The sequence below is a fragment of the Solenopsis invicta genome, chromosome 12 (genome assembly GCF_016802725.1).
Source record: "Solenopsis invicta isolate M01_SB chromosome 12, UNIL_Sinv_3.0, whole genome shotgun sequence".
In the NCBI taxonomy this organism is placed as follows: Eukaryota; Metazoa; Arthropoda; class Insecta; order Hymenoptera; family Formicidae; genus Solenopsis; species Solenopsis invicta.
Window position 1 is genome coordinate 5,982,396 of NC_052675.1, and position 17,453 is coordinate 5,999,848.

The 17,453-nt window shown below is 37.2% G+C and overlaps 1 protein-coding gene across 3 annotated transcripts in view; it reads left to right on the plus strand.

Annotated features, from left to right (window-relative positions):
* LOC105199284 (probable 2-oxoglutarate dehydrogenase E1 component DHKTD1 homolog, mitochondrial) overlaps nucleotides 1-17,453 on the plus strand; it is a 266,253-nt gene that overhangs the window by 197,675 nt on the left and 51,125 nt on the right. The gene's annotated exons all lie outside the window — the stretch shown is intronic.

Genomic DNA, 17,453 nt, shown 5'->3' on the forward strand with positions numbered 1-17,453 from the left:
CTTCCACTTATTAAAATTTTTTTGTTTAGAATCTTGTGAAGAAATTCCTTCCTTTCCGTTTCCTTCTCTCATTTGTTCTCTAGGATAAAATTTTCTCCTTCCACCATCCTTATTCAAGGAAATGCGAGAAAAACTACTCTCCTGAATAGCCTTAATCATTTTCGCTCTCTCAATTGCAGAACGCAAGGAAGAAATTCTTTCTAGTTGAAGAGTGCGTCTCAAAAATCCGTCAGAAACTGCAATAATAAATTGAGCACAAGCAATTTTGTCGCGCACTTCTTGAGGACACTCCGGATAAACCAAACGCGATAATCGTTCTAAATCAGCTCCCAACGAAGCCAAATCTTTTCCAAATTTTTGTTTACGATTCGTAAATTGAGCGTAAAAAGTTTGAGATAAATGACCCTCTCCAAAACGTAATTCAAGTTTTGATTTAATTTCTCCATAACTTAAATTTTCTAATTCCGTTATTCCGTCTAAAACTGAACGCGCTTTCCCCCGCAAACTCGAGGCTAACGCGACCGCTTTCGTAGAATCTTCCCAGTTACTCGCTTGTGCAATCAATTCAAATTGTGTATAATATTCGCGCAGCGGAACACTCCCGTCGAAAATATCCGGCTTTAATTTAAAATTGATGCCCGCGTTTCCGGAATCCCGAGGAATCTCCGCGGTCGGAGAACAAACAGAAAAAGGCAACGACTGGCCTGAAAAATGTTGCAGCCGCTCCTCTAGACGCTGAAGTCTCTCGTCGCATTCCTGGAGCAGTGCCTGCATTTCCTCCTCACGCTGCCGCTGCCTTTGTCTCTCAGCACGAAACTGACGCAACTCCACGACGACCGCCCGAAGAGAACTTGCTTCGGCGGAGAGTCGAGGTTTTGCAGGTGTTCGGGGACGCATTCCCTTACGAAGAGGACGTTTCTCCGCTCTCGCAGGAGACGCTGCCGTAACATCTTCCGAGATGTCCATTATGTGGTTCGAAATCGGACGAGCCTCCAAAATGTTATGCTCGACGAGACGAGCACGCAAAAACACTCACACGAACACACAGCACGAAATAATTGAACACTCTCTTTTATAAAAGAACACTGACTTTAATTAATTGGTTATATACAATTAATTGATAGTGGAATTATTTTAAATGTCGCTTGACAGCTCCGCGTCCCGAAAAACCAAAGAACAAAAGCCGGCCGCGCTTCTTTTTTCCCGATCGATAGATCTTCCTTCGGCCAGCTTCTCAAACTCGACCGAACGGGCACAACAATATATATATATATATATATATATATATACATATACGAGGTGTGCTCAAAAAGTATCGCGAATTTTGTGTTTTTTCAAAAATTATTTATTTATTCATGAATATCTATTTTGTCCCCTTCAAAGTAATCCCCATGAGATATTATACACTTGTGCCAACGGTTTTTCCAATCTTCGAAGCACTTCAAAAAATCATTTTTTTTTTATCTTGTTCAGCTCCTCCTTCGATGCCGTCTTTATCTCGTCAAGCGTAGCGTAACGTCGTCCTTTCATGAGCCTCTTCAGTTTAGGGAACAAGAAAAAGTCACAGGGGGCCAGATCTGGGGAATACGGTGGCTGCGGCATCATTAATGTGTTGTTTTTGGCCAAAAAGTCGCGCACAAGCAACGATGTGTGAGCAGGGGCGTTATCGTGGTGCAAAAGCCAATTTTTGTTCTTCCACAAATCCGGGCGTTTCTGGCGGATTGCTTCGCGCAAATTGCGCATAACTTGCAGGTAATATTCCTTATTGACCGTTCTACCCTGTGGCAAGAACTCATGATGCACCACGCCCCTGCAATCGAAGAAAACTGTCAGCAAAACTTTCACATTCGACCGAACTTGGCGCGCTTATTTCGGTCTTGGTTCGTGCGGCAGCTTCCATTGAGATGATTGAGCTTTGGTTTCCACGTCATAACCATAAACCCACGATTCGTCACCAGTTATGACCCTCTGGAGCAAATTTGGGTCGTCGCGGACAGAGTCCAACATCTCATTAGCAATGTTCATGCGATGCTGTTTTTGGTCGCAATTGAGCAATTTTGGTACGAATTTCGCGGCGACCCGTCTCATGCCCAAATCATTGATAAAAATCGAATGGCACGAGCCAATCGATATGTTTAGGTCCTCAGCAACTTCTCTAACGGTGATTCGACGATTGGCCAATACCATTTTCTCCACTTCATTAATTTTTTCGTCTGTTGTTGAAGTGCTCGGGCGTCCGGCACGCTCTTCGTCGTTCACATCTTCTCGGCCTTCTGAGAACATTTTGTACCACCGATAAACGTTGCTTCGGTCCAAGGTAGCTTCTCCGTATGCCACAGTCAACATTCGGAATGCATCCGCGCACTTAATTTCGTTTTTCACACAAAATTTGATACAGGTTCTTTGATCCATTTTTTTGAATAGGTAAAAATCGAAGACGATCCAAAACACGTGCAAGCAAAGCAGCTGTCAACAATTAAGTGAACATTCAAAATGGCCGAGCTTGTCGGCATAAGTGAGAGACATGAGTACCAACATAACGCCACAAAAAGATCGAAATTCGAATATACGTAACCCGCGAAAATTCAAAATTCGCGATACTTTTTGAACACACCTCGTATACATATATATATATATATACATATATACATACATATATATATATATATATATATATATATATATATATATATATATATATATTACGGTTAATTTGATTAATTTGAACGTTATGTATAATAATCGGTCAATATGTATAATGCCCATTTGTTTTGGAAAATTTAAATAATAAAAAAATTTTTTAATTAATTAAAATAACCGGTCATTATACCTATAGATAATGTAATTCATAGTTTAAAAAATTAAAAATATTTTTACAAAAAAAATTGAACAGTCTGTTTTTCACAGTTGTTACAATTAATACAAGTTACCATACATTTAAATACTTTTGGTATTTATACGGTCATAGGAACCATCCTCCGATGACTTTAACCTTGACATATGTTATAAAGGTGAGACCTAATCAACTTTTTCCTATAAATTAATCAACGATTTTGTATAATCTGCGAGATATACTGACATAATATTCATTTTCAAATTTCATAATTTTCGTTATGTAACAGGTTTATGACTTTTCACATGAAGCCAGGTTTACCCCATCTCCCCGTAGCACTGCTCAAAGACTACGTAAACGACGTCTACGATTGTACTGTTTCACATGAGTTTGCGACTTTCCACATGAAGCAAGGTCCATCCCACCTCTTTTCCTGCTGAGGAGGAAAACGAGATCTATAATTGTACTATTCCACATGTGTTTGCAATTTTCCACGCAAAGCAAGGTGTTGTATAATAAAAGTTATGAAATTTAAAAATAAGTTCTATGTGAGTATACTTTGAAAATTATACGAGACCGCCAATTAATTTATAAGGAAAAGTTGATTAATACCTTCACCTGTATAATATATGCCAAGGTTATCGGCGAGGTGTCCTTTAATCTAAATAATTAGCGGGGCTTTTTCTAATTTTCACAAACTTTTTATTTTTAAAAAGTTATAAATTTATATGAAACAGCACAATTGCAGACCTCATTTTGCCTCGTAAGCAGAGCAGGAGGAGAGTGATAAACATCGCTTTGTGTGGAAAGTTGAAAACCCATGTGGAACAGTGTTTCAATATGTTTCGTTGTTGAAAAACATCCTAAGATTACTAGAAAAATAAAATAAGGTTATTTATTAAAATGACCATTTAGCATTGAGAAATACAATATATATGTTACGGTTAATTTGAATAATTGGTTATTATACATAATAACCGATCAATATGAATAATTCCGAATTTATTTGGTTAATAGAAGAGAATTAATAGAATAATTAATAGAAAAGAATTAATCTTGACCAGTTATTACATATAATTCCCATGCTAAACAATTATTTTGATAAATCATCCTTGTTCGAGAACCAGGCCTGGTTGAACTGAGCGTCAGGCTTGCTCAGAGAGAGCGCATAGTATGAATGCGAGAGGTGGATTGTGATGCCGTTTGAATGAGAAAGACAACGAGAGTTGAAAGTGATAGAAAGTGATAGAAAGTGTTCGAGATAAGGTGAGTTCAAGTGAGAGAAAGAGAGCGAGAAAGAAAGAGAGAGAAAGAAAGAGAGAGAAAGAAAGAGAAAGTGTGTGTGTGCATGCGTGCGTGCGTGCGTGGTAAAGCAAGAGAGAGAGAGAGAGCCAAGGAGTGATAAAGAAGCGAATAACTTTTCGTTATTATAGAAAGCAAAATGATGAGTTGTATTTTTACTATGCTCTCAATTTATTAAAATGTAACTTTGTCCGCTTGATATATTGCAATTGAATTTCTCCACGCGTGAATTTTAAACGCGTGCTTGCGCATGCCACAAAGTCGTTAAATTAATTAATCGGCGCACTTTTTACAAGGGAAGGACCCAACAATGATCTCTCCAATTTTAATAAAATTTTGTGGGTGTGTAACATTCACTTACATCTTTATTGTAGTAAAGCCGTTTGTTGCAAAACTTAGGCATTCTCGAGAAAATGACGATTATATATTTTCAGCATCTATAAGTACCATTACAGAAGAACGATTCTCAAGTAAGCAGCGTGACGTAGGGCATTAGAACGTTAACTGGTACGCTTGGGATTTCAGGTTTGATTCCCGCGGAAAAAATTTTTTTATATTATATTTTTTAACACAATGACAGTAAGAAAGCCTTCTTTGGTTGCAGCTAGGTCTTAGTGCTTATATTTATTTGTGTGATTTTATATACTTCTCCAAATTCAACCAGAATGTGCGCCGAATTAATTTTTGGTTGTAACACAACATGTCGAATAAGAATTAGTAATATCACTATTAAATTATTATATCAATTATTATATTAAATTAATTAATTAAATATAATAATTGATGCTGATTTGCATCTATATATCCATTCCCCTCCTGAAAAAACTGTAAGAAATTTATTGCGAAAAATAACACCCCACCCAGGGTTCGAACCTGGCACCTCCGAAATCTTCGGTCCCGGTGTCTTACCACCTCGACTACCGGGGCACAGTGATATTTCTTGCAATATTTGTACATTCATATAAATTTCTTACAGTTTTTTTAGAGGGGAATTGGTTTATAGATGCAAATCAGCATCAATTATTATATTAAATTAATTAATTTAATATAAATAGTGATATTACTAATTCTTATTTGACATGCTGTGTTACGACCAAAAATTAATTCGGCGCACATTCTGGTTGAATTCAAAGAAGTATATAAAATCACACAAATAAATATAAGCACTAAGACCTAGCTGCGACCGAAGAAGACTTTCTTACTATTATTGTGTTGTTACACTATCGGTCCAATAACATATTTGTAATTTATATTTTTTAATTATTATATATAATTTTTAAACCGTTTTTAAGTATTTAATATAAAATGTTATTTTTAAAAAAATGAAAGGATTAAAAAATGCATTTTTATTATTAATTACATTAAAATTTCTTATGAATACAAAAAAATATGTTTGCAATAAAAATTTACAATGGTTGTTTTAAGAACGTCAAAATAAATGTTTCTATAAATCGTTCTTCAAGTAAAACGGTTTTGTTATTGTTTTTTTTTTCTAGATTTTATGTTAGTTTGTATACGAAACTTCTTGCTTAAAATTGTAAAACAGTAATTGTAAATTTTTATTGCAAGTATATTTTTTGTAACAACACAATGATAATAAGAAAGCCTTCTTCGGTGGCAGCTAGATCTTAGTGCCAATATTTATTTGTGTGATTTTATATATTTTTTTTAATTTAACCAGAATGTGTGCTGAATTTTTTCCGGTTGTAACACAGTATGTCAAATAAAAATTAATAATATCACAATTTTTATTAAATTAATTAATTTAATATAATAATTGATGCTGATTTGCATCTATATACCTATTCCCCCCTGAAAAAACTCATTGCGAAAAATAACACCCCACAAAAACATCACTGTGCCCCAGTGGTCGAGATGGTAAGACGCCAGGACCGGAGATTCCGAAGGTGCCAGGTTCGAACTCTGGGTGGGGTGTTATTTTTTGCAATAAATTTTTTCAAGGGGGAACGGGTATGTAGATACAAATCAGGATCAATTATTATATTAAATTAATTAATTTAATAAAAATCGTAATATTACTAATTCTCATTCGACATGCTGTATTACGACCGGAAAAAATTCGGCGCACATTCTGGTTGAATTCGAAGAAGTATATAAAATCACATGAATAAATATAGGCACTAAGATCTAGCTGCGACCGAAGAAGGCTTTCTTATTATTGTTGTGTTGTTACATTATCGTTACAAAAAACATATTTGTAATTTATATTTTTTGTGTTTATGAGAAATTTTAATTTAATTAATAATAAAAAAGCATTTTTAAATTCCTTCATTTTTTAAAATAAAATTTTATATTAAATAATTAAAAACAGTTTAAAAATTATATATAACAATTAAAAAATATAAGGTAAAAAGAAAGTCGCATCCGCGGGGATTGAACCTGGGATCCCAAGCGTAATAGTCGAGGTCCTAATGCCCTACACCACGCCGCTTACTTGAGAATTGTTTTTCTGTAACGGTACTTATAGATGCCGGAAATATTTAATTGTCATTTTCTCGAGAATGCCTAAGTTTTGCAACAAACGGCTTTACTACAATAAAGATGTGAATGACTATTACACATCATAAAATTTTATTAAAATTAGCAAGATCATTGTCGGGTCCTCCCCTTGTCAGGTCGGCAACAAATCGTCACTGCTTAATCGCAGCAGTAATATCGCGAATAAGATTTTAGTTTCCGCGGTACAATAATTAAATGCGATTTCACTGATAAAAGTGTTCGCTCGATTGATGCACTAATGTATGCTCTCTAAGTTTTCGATTAACTGCTTTTGCACTCGCTTGTATCTCTCAATGTAGACTGTCTCTAAATTGGTTGGGATATCGTTTCGCCTCCCAAATATGTGGATGAGAGGGGAGAAATCGTCAGATTCGGCCTATTCTGGCGGGTATCACCTAATCGTGAATTTCATGTGATAATAGAATGTAAAAGAAAAAATGTAAACACTGCTTGCCTTGAAAGCTGTATTATGCTTTAGTTTTAGCTTAAGCTCTAACGGGAGAGAAATACGATCGAGAATATTCGAATTGTATTTATAAGAAGTGGAACAATAACGAGATAGAAATAAAAACTTAATTGTATTAACATTATAATTCAAATTTTACATTAGATTATATGCTCTTTAACAATCCTGTTTTATTTTCCCAGCAGTCTTAGAGTGTTTTCCAATAACGGAGCATAGTCACACTGTTCCAAATGGGTTTCCAACTTTCTACGCAAAGCAAGGTTTACCTCTCTCCTTATCTGCTTACGGGACGAAACGAGGTCTGCAATTGTACTGATCCATATGGGTTTACAACTTTCTAAAAATGTAAACTTTGTAAAAATGAGGAAAGGCTTCAGTAATTAAGTAGATTAAGAAACACCTCACCGATAATTTTAATTTTGACATATGTTATAGAGCTAAGGGCACTGATCAACTTTTCCTTAATCAGTGGTCTCACATAATTTTTAATGTACTTACATAAAACTCAATTTCAAAATGTCAATATTTTTATTATATGACACCTCGCTTTGCGTGGAAAGTCACATACCCATGTGAGACAGTACAATCATAAATCTCGTTTTGTCCCTATGCACAGTGGGTCAGGAGGCAAGCAAAAATGGCCAACAACCAACTGAAAATTATAAATTTGTAAAATAGTTATTATAATCTATATACACTACTCAAAAAAAAATAGGGAACACTTTCCAGACACCAAAAATTAGGCTATTTTCAAATGACTGTAAATCGGTGAAAAATCATCGTAGATAAAAAATAAAAAAAGCATTTTGAAGCTTGAAGATCGAGCTTTAACGTTCTACCAGCAGATTTTCAAAATTCTTTTAACTTCCTTGTCTTATGCAGTAAAAAAGTACACCTTGTTTTGTTCGTTAAAATTTCGTATTTTTGACACTTTGCAGATCGACCAACAAATTTTTTTCAAATAATTCAAGTAAAATTTCATAAACTGCAACATTTTACCTACAAAATGCTTTTTTAAAAATTTCTCTACGATTTTTTTTGATCGAAAAACGCAACTTTGAAGCTAAACCTGCATTTTTTACAAATGATATCCGTACTCCGTGAAAAATTATCGTAGACAAAAAATCAAAAAACCATTTTAAAGCTCGAAGTTTCAGCTTTAACATGCTATTAATGGTTTTCAAAAATTTTCTCAATTTCTTAGTACTATGCTCCAAAAAAGATACACTGTTTTTTCCTTAAAATAACGTATTTTTAACAGCTTGTAGCTCAATAAAAAAATTTTTCTCGACAAATCCAATGCAAGTGCCTCAAAGTATGACATTTTCTCTACAAAATGCTTTTTTTAAAATTTTTTCTACGATTTTTTTTGACCGAGTTACAAGACTTCGAAGATATACATGTTTACAGTACATTTTTCCGAAAAATGACGTCTACCGCCGACATTAGCATTACCCAATGTGCACCACGTGGAGGTTGCCAGTCGGATTTTTGCATATCGTGTGTGTGTGTGTGTGTGTGTGTGTGTGTGTGTGTGTGTGTGTGTGTGTGAGTGAGTGTGTGTGTATGTGTCACAGCAGAGATAAGGAGCCCACAGTTCGTCACTTCTGCACTATTTAACGACTCCAAACCCTCTTTACTGTGTATATGTGTGTGTGTGTGTGTGTGTGTGTGTGTGTGTGTGTGTGTGTATCACAGCAGAGATAAGGACCCCGCAGTTTGTCACTTTTGCAGTATTTAATGACTCCAAACCCTCTCTGCTGTGTGTGTATGCGCGCGCGCGCGCATGAGTGTTCAATGGCGTGTATTTCGTGTGTGTTCGTTATATCAACGATATTCTCCTACGACCACACGTTTTGCTATTAAATCGAACCTGTCGGAACTTTATTTTCATGCAGGACAACGCTCGACCTCATACGGCGAATATAACGCGACGTTTTTTTCAACGACACGCAATTAGACTGTTAAATCATCCCACCAATAGCCCGGACTTAAATCCAATCGAGCACATTTGGGATGAAATGGAACGACGATTAAGGCGTCGCAAGGAACAGCTGCGAAATTTAGAAAAATTGGGAGAAATTTTAACGGAAATTTGGCACAACATTCCGCAAGATTGTATTGCAAGATGTATAAATATGCGAGAACGCTTGCAAGCAGTAATTGATCAGAGAGGAGGAAATACCCACTATTGAACTCTCATGCGCGCGAGCGCATACACACACAGCAGAGAGGGTTTAGAGTCATTAAATACTGCAGAAGTGACAAACTGCGGGGTTCTTATCTCTGCTGTGATACACACACACACACACACACACACACACACACACACACACACACATACACACATACATAGTAAAGAGGGTTTGGAGTCGTCAAATACTGCAGAAGTGACGAACTGTGGGCTCCTTATCTCTGCTGTGACACACATACACACACACACACACACACACACACACACACACACACACATACACAGTAAAGAAGGTTTGGAGTCGTTAAATACTGCAGAAGTGACGAACTGTGGGCTCCTTATCTCTGCTGTGACACATACACACACACACACACACATACACACACGATGTACAAAAATCCGACCGGCAACCTTCACGTGGTGCACATTGGGTAATGCTAATGTCGGCGGTAGACGTCATTTTTCGGAAAAATGTACTGTAAACATGTATATCTTCGAAGTCTTGTAACTCGGTCAAAAAAAATCGTAGAAAAAATTTTAAAAAAAGCATTTTGTAGAGAAAATGTCATACTTTGAGGCACTTGCATTGGATTTGTCGAGAAAAATTTTTTTATTGAGCTACAGGCTGTTAAAAATACGTTATTTTAAGGAAAAAACAGTGTATCTTTTTGGGGCATAGTACTAAGAAATTGAGAAAATTTTTGAAAACCGTTAATAGCATGTTAAAGCTGAAACTTCGAGCTTTAAAATGGTTTTTTGATTTTTTGTCTACGATGATTTTTCACGGAGTACGGATATCATTTGTAAAAAATGCAGGTTTAGCTTCAAAGTTGCGTAACTCGGTTAAAAAAAATCGTAGAGAAATTTTTAAAAAAGCATTTTGTAGGTAAAATGTTGTAGTTTATGAAATTTTACTTGAATTATTTGAAAAAAATTTGTTGGTCAATCTGCAAAGTGTCAAAAATACGAAACGAACAAAACAAGGTGTACTTTTTTACTGCATAAGACAAGGAAGTTAAAAGAATTTTGAAAATCTGCTGGTAGAACGTTAAAGCTCGATCTTCAAGCTTCAAAATGCTTTTTTTATTTTTTATCTACGATGATTTTTCACCGATTTACAGTCATTTGAAAATAGCCTAATTTTTGGTGTCTGGAAAGTGTTCCCTATTTTTTTTTGAGTAGTGTAGTTTAAAGCATTTCTCAGCAAAATTTTATTGGAATTGGTTAATTATTGTAGGCTCCATTGTACTCTAAAATTAAAAATGTGTACGAAATTGTTACTCACTCAAACAATGAAATACTTAAATTAGCTTCTAACAACTCAAATTGTAACTTTGGTTTGTTGATTAAAATAAGTATTCGAGATAGAAAGCTAAAAATTAAGTACAAAAAATGTCAAATATGAATTTATACACCAAATTAAAATGCGTGTGTGTAGATTTTTTTATATTACGCGTGCTGCCGTTTGACCATCCATCAAATATTCACAACATATTAAAGAAATGAAAACGTGAATCTCTTAAGGATTTAATATACTTTAACTTTAATCGGCCCACTTTTGCCCGTTTTCATTCATTACCAAGAAATACAATAATAAACAAGGTTGCACGCGCTAATGATTATACGACGACTACGTGCCGCCCTACAACACACAGGCACAAGCATAGTACAGATGCGAAAAAATGAGCCTTTCTTGCGATGCGATGCCCACCGTATTATGCTTGTGCCTGTGTGTTACAGAACGGCGCGTAGTCGTCGTATAATCATGAGCGCGTGCAACCTTGTTTATTATTGTATTTCTTGGTAATGAATAAAAACGGGCAAAAGTGGGCCAATTAAAGTTAAAGTATATTAAATTCTTAAGAGATTCACGTTTTCATTTCCTTGATATGTTATAAATATTTGGTGGATGGTCAAACGGCAGCACGCGTAATATAAGAAAATCTACACACGCGCATTTTAATTTGGTGTATAAGTTCATATTTGACATTTTTTGTATTTAATTTTTATCTTTTTATCTTGAATATTTATTTTAATCAACAAACAAAAGTTACAATTTGAGTTGTTGAAAGCTAATTTAAGTATTTTATCGTTTGAGTGAGTAACAATTTCGTACACATTTTTGACTTTAGAGTACAATGGAGCCCACAATAATTAAACAATTCCAATAAAATTTTGCTAAGAAATCCTTTAAACTATATAGATTATAATAACCATTTTACAAATTTAAAATTCCGAAGTTGGTTTTTGGCCGTTTTTGCCTGCCTCCCTTTTTTTTGTTGGTAACAGAGGGGAAATGCGTTGCCGCATACCCCAGGCCCTGGGGGAGGCTTGGTGGTTATTTGGGGCTCTCCCCCGCCGACGACGTGTCGACGGGGGCCTACCCACTAAAACCCCTCCAGGTGTCCTGCCCTGGTTCGTGACGGGGGAGCTCCGGGAACACGTGCAGCATACTTCCGGAACCCCCCGGACCCGGTCGGCCAAGGCCGATTCGTCGCGCCGGAGGCACCCTAGCGGTGAGTCCTCCGGCAGGGCTGCGAGGCCGAGTCAGCCTCAGGTCGGAGGGAGGGGACACCAACCCCCCCTCGCCTCTTCCCTTGGTGTTTGGGGGTAAAGCCCGGGACATCCGGCCCCCGCCGTAACCCCGGGCCCCTTCGCGCCGCATTTGGCCCCTTCGCGCCGCATTTTTTGCCTGCTTCCTGGCCCATTGCGCTACGTAGGAAGGCGGGGTTGGGTAAATCTCACTTTGCATAGAAAGTCACAAACCCATGTAGAACAATACAATCATAGATCTCGTTTTGCCCTTAAACATAGGGAGGTGTAGTGAAGTGGATCTTTCTTCGCGTAAAAAGTCACAAACCCGTGTGAAACAGTACAATCACAGATCTGGTTTCGTTCCTAAGCAGGGAGAGAAGTAGGGAGGACCTGGCTTTGCGTGAAAAGTCGCAAACTTATATCATATAATTTTATAATTATGTCATTTTATGTAAGTATATATCTCGAAGAGAACGTCAATTAGTTTATAAAAAAAAGTTGATCAGAACCCTTACCTCTATAACATATGTCAAGATCAAAGTCATCGGCGTGGGGTTCCCTAATCTAAATAATTACCAAAACCCTTACGCAAAGTTATGTTGTAAAGCAAAAAATTGTTGTCTGCTTTACCTTTATCACAAGTGACAAAGTTCCAATTGACTAGATGGCCATTTATACAAAAACGTAGTCAATATCAACATAATTAATTGCAATAAAGGACGGGAATCCACCCAGTAAACTTTCCTAAGAAGTACATATTTAATTTGTCAACTTTTTTGTTAATAACTTTTTAACAAACAAGAAGTGACGACTTAAACTTGCTGAAGATCATTCAAAGCCATGACATTAATAACAAGGTCAAGATCAAGGTCATCGGAGGATGATTCCTATTACTGTATTATTACCAAAAATATTTAAATGTATGTTACGTTGTACTAACAAGGAAAGGGACAAAAGTAGCCCCCTCCAATTTTGGCGAGTCTTTAACATGTTGTAGTAAAGATAAAAATAAAGGACACGTATTTTCTTATACATCCCCAATCTCACTTTTAAGGGATGAACTACTTTGAAGAAAATCTGTTTTTTTTCCAAAGTGTATACCGTCAAAATTGTAAGAGATAAAAAAAAATGTTCTAATTAAAAAATTTAGCTTATAAAAACAATAAAAGTTTTCAAAAGAAAGTTAAGTGGTGGGGGAATGTGTAATTTTTTTTTCATTTTTCTTTGTTACTATTATAAAATACTCTTTAAGCCATTTAATTTTTAATTAGAACATTTTTTTCTATTTCCTATAGTTTTGATGATATACGCTTTAAAAGAAGAAAACCGATTTTCTTCAAAAAGGTGTTTTACTTCTTAAAAATGCGTTAGTGTACGTATAAAAAAATACGAGTCCCATATTTTTATCTGTAGTACTACATATTAAAAATTTGTCAAAATTAGAGGACGTTTATTTCCGTCAATTTTCATATAAGTAACAAGTTCAGATTATGGAAAACAGACTACCCTATTTTTTTCTGTACTTTAATCTTTCAATCTATTAATCACATCTTTCGCTTGTCCATGAAGATTATGTATAATTACCGATTATTTTGATTAATTTGAACATTTTTGCTCTTATTATTTAAATTTATCAAAACTAATAGATATTATGCATATTGACCTGTGTTGTATCCTGTACAACTACGTTAATTAAGCGCATAGCAACAGGAAATTAAGATTCCTATTGCTATGCATACGCGTAGCGGACTTGAATTCCGCATATGCGAGAAATATCGAAAGACGCTGATGGTCTGTCGAGCTTCCGGCCCGAAACACCATCGCGCTGTGCCAGCTAATGCTGAGTCGCTTTCCGGTATTCGGATTTCGGCTAAGCGTGGGAGCTGCATGCTGCAGGAACACGATTGGCCGAACAAAACGACAAATTTCCGTATAAATTTCGCGACAAAATTGGAAAGCGACGGTAGAGTCTAACAAATAGCTGTCCGGTGTGTTACTCGCCGTGCGTGACTTACACGTCGAGCTTGTAACACAATCCGGAGATAACAGCCGACCTATATATATCGGGCCGTCCGGGAAAAAGCAAGTGTACAAGTGACATATATAATCATACTACAAGTGTAATGAGGGCAATACTGAAGAAAATACATTATATTAACGTTGAAACAAGCAAGTGTTTTGTCTTCAACTATCAAACGGTATTTCCTAAGAGTGCTAACTCTTAAGGCGCCAAAACGATCCCGATGTATCTACTGACGTGCCACCGGAAACATCACCGGGGCACAACACCTGTCATTATGTATAATACCCGAATTAATCAAAATAACCGTAACATATATAGAATGTAACAATACTGACGATAAATATTTTAATGACAGGTTCTTTAAAAAATTTTAAGACGAAAATTCTAATACCAAAATGTTGAGGCTATAATAATTTTCAAATGGGTTGAGTTTAAAGATTACGAATAACAGGGTTAGAATTTCGCGCACTCAAAAATAGCAATATATGCTCAAGGCGCATTAAATCGAATGCCTTTAATAATAATAAAATTAAAAAATTAATTTTACTTATTTATAATAAATTTATCGTTTTACAATAATGAAAATTAGTTATTACATTAAATGTTTTGTTCAAAATAATGACCTCCAGCTCGGAAATAAACGTTGTATCTATCAATGACAAAACAAGTGGCTGACTGACATTGTGCATCCGTAATTTCTTCGCACGCTTGCATAATTCTTCGTTTTAATGATTGAAGGCATACAATTTTTGCTTCAAAGTACCCCCAATACAAAAAAATCTAATGGTGTTATATTGGGTGAGACCCAGTTGCGCACAGACCCGATCGGACATCAGCAATCACATAATTCAATCTAACCCAACCAACGGAAATACTCTAGGCATCGGCTACTATGATTGGTGATGTCCAATCGGGTCTGTGCGCAACTGGGACACTCCCGTTAAATCAAAAGATATTTCAATTATTTATTCCTACAGTTCTGTAACTTCAAAAGTAAATCTCTTGAACGAAGTGTTTGTGAGCCATATGTCCAGAGAAAAATTTCTGTTTGTTTTGAAGTCCTGAATTTATATTTTAAGTTTGGTTGTTTAACCCGCCAACACCTTGTATAACACACTCGTTATATAACAGTTACATTATTGAGTAGAAAATTACAACTATTAGGAGTATAAATAAGTTTCCGCCGTTTTTATCAAAAATTGGGCATTTGTTGTGAAAGAACGGTACCTAATGTTTTATTCAAAGTATTGTCCATCGCTAGCCACTACATTTTCCCATCTTTCTAGCAGCATACGGCTACCGCGTCGGAAGAATGCTTCATCTTTTGAAGCTATCCACAACCCAATTTTTTATATCTTCATATGATGTGAAGTGTTGCTCAGACAGGCCATGCGCCATCGATCGAAACAGGTAGTAATCAGAAGGAGCAATGTCTGGTAAATACGGCGAGTGGAGTAAAACTTCCTAATTGAGTGTTTCCAGGTAGGTTTTGACCGACGCCGCAACATGTGGACGAGCATTATCATGCAGAAAAATAACTTTGTCGTGTCTGGAGTAGTAGTGGGCACGTTTTTCCTTGAGTACTCGGCTCAATCTCATCAATTGTGTTCGGTAGAGAGCCCCAGTAATGGTTTCATTCGGTTTGAGCGAATGAACATCATAATACACGACACCAAGCTGATCCCACCAAATACACAACATGAGCTTTTTTCCATGAATGTTCGGCTTGGCTGTCGATGTTGAAGCATGGCCAGGTGGTCCCCATGATTTCTTCTTCTTTGGGTTATCGTAGTGGATCCATTTTTCATCACCAGTGACTATACGATGCAAAAAACCCTTTCGTTTATGCCTGGCAAGTAGCATTTCACATGTGAAAAATCGGCGTTCAACGTTTCTCGGCTTCAGTCTATATGAAACCCAGTTTCCTTGTTTTTGAATCATTCCCAATGATTTTAAGCGAAGTAAAATTGCTGGTTGAGTCACTCCTAATGTAAGTGCAAGTGCTTCTTGCGTTTGGCACGAATCTTCATCTAATAATGTTTCCAATTCCGCGTCTTCGTACACTTTCGGCCTTCCGCTACATTCTTCGTTTTCGACGTCAAATTCACCGTTCTTAAACTTGTGAAACCACTCACGGCAACTTCTCTTACTTAAGGCAGCCTCACCATATGCTTCTACAAGCAATCGATGCGCCTCGGCTGCAGATTTCTTCAAATTAAAGAAGTAAATCAAAAGCTCCCGCAAATGACGCTTATTCGGCTCAAAACTTGACATTTTCGCACGAAAAAAGATATATGATGCTGATACAAAATCGCTAATATTTTAAGGTTATGTTGTTGCCAGATGTCCAACCTTACGATATAACGTTTTACAACAGACAATTTCGACCATAACATACTGGTGGCGCCACTTTTTGTGAAACGGCGGAAACTTATTTATACTCCTAATAATATTTGTATTACATATAATACAATAGCACATGCACATTAAGTTAAATCAATCCTATGTTCATCTTATGTCATCAACTTATGTTCTCCTTGAAATTTTAAAACTTTTGTACAAAAGTTTTTTGATATAAGCCTTGGTGTTCAGCGAAATTCAATGTGTCACTTAAAATAACTCTCTATATATAATTGTAACGATGGACCCCGAAAAATATGCATCATCCCCGGCCGTCAACAACCAGGAAAGAGCCGCCAGGTTATAACCGTGCCGAGCCATCGCACGTGTCATGTCGGCGCGCACGCGCACACGAGAGAACGCACGTTTGTCCCACTTCGGCGACTCCGCCGTCAAGCACCAAAAATGACGAAGGCAAACGGAGTCGCCGGGTATAAATGAGGCCGCGTGCTACGAGAAAAGCATCTGTTTCCCGTCAGACAGCATCACCGCCTGATCCGCTGCGCCTGACATTTTCGAAAACCAGAGTGGTCGAAGGGTTCTTGGCCACGGCGAAGGTACTTCGCTTTTTCGACCAGTTCCTTCCTCTCTCGCATCCTTGAGAGCACGAGCACCCAACTCTCGTCAAAGTTTTTGGCGAAGGAAAAGCTCTTGGCCAGCTTTCGAGCGGCGGACATCTCCGCTCCTCCAAGAAACGCTAAGAAAACGGAATCGCCGTTTCGGGGTTTCGGTCAAGGTCGACGCGTTCCGCGGTTTCCAAACCGCCGTCGCTCCCTCGTACTCACGCGACCGGCCGGCCGCCCTACCGATACACGTATCGCGAACACCGCAAGCTCCGCCCACCACGTTACGCTAGTCGCAAGACCGCGCCCGCGTAAAAACGTCATTTGCGACCCGTCACCTAGCGGCGTCCCGCGGGCACCTGTATATAGAACCGTGTAAATATTCGCGTTTTGAATTTGTCTGTCCACGCGCACCTTTTCTCTGTAATCTTTTCTGTTCCGCATATAAAGGAAATAAATGTATATTTTTCACGTATCGTAAACCGCCGCGTAATCATTATCGAGCCCGACTTCTTTCCTCGCTTCCCGTTCGAGCCTTTTCTCTTGCACCGCTCCGGCGAGCTGATCTGCGCAGATAACAACGGTACATTACATAATTATATTTAAAATATAGATCC